Here is a 751-nt window from a genome sequence, read left to right as displayed (position 1 = left end):
TTGTGATAAATCACTTAATAACCCTGTTTGCCTCAGTTTCCTCATCTGTAAAATGAACTGGAAAAGGAAACCATTCCAACAGTTTTGCCAAGAAAACCCAAAATGGGGTCACGAAGAGTTGGATACAACTGAAAAACAACTGAACAACAAGTATAATTCCATTTTGGACGTGAATTTGTGGTGCTTATGGCACATTCAGGTGGCAAGATGTCTGGGGTATATTGGTTTGGGAGCTTTGAACAGAATGGTAATAAATGAATCCACAGGAGCTGCTTTGCTAACTCAGAGAGAACTAGGAACTAAAAAGACACATGCAGACTTACTGATGGATGATGATCCAGGGAGGGTGAATAAGGAGGATGGGGGAGAATTAAAAGAAAGTAGTATCAGGAAAGCCAAGGGAGAGAAGAGTATCCAGGAGCTGGGGAATGGTCAAAATGTGCCAAAATCTGCAGAGGTCAAAAAGCATGAGAACAGAAAAGACCCTTGGATTTGATGATTAGGAAATTATTGGTAATCCTGGGAAGAGTAATTTCAGTAGGAACTCAGAAGTACAGGCATACTTCAGATATATTGTGAGTTTAGATCCAGAACACCACAATAAAGTGAATATTGCAATAATGTAAGTCATATGAATTCTTTTGGTTTCCTATTGCATATAAAAGTTATGTTTATATACTGTAGTCTATTAAATGTGCAATAGTTACTAATGTCTAAAAATGTGCAACAATTAAAAATTAATGAAATTTAA

This window comes from Sarcophilus harrisii, chromosome 4 (genome assembly GCF_902635505.1).
Source record: "Sarcophilus harrisii chromosome 4, mSarHar1.11, whole genome shotgun sequence".
NCBI lineage: Eukaryota > Metazoa > Chordata > Mammalia > Dasyuromorphia > Dasyuridae > Sarcophilus > Sarcophilus harrisii.
This window is presented reverse-complemented; position numbering follows the sequence as displayed.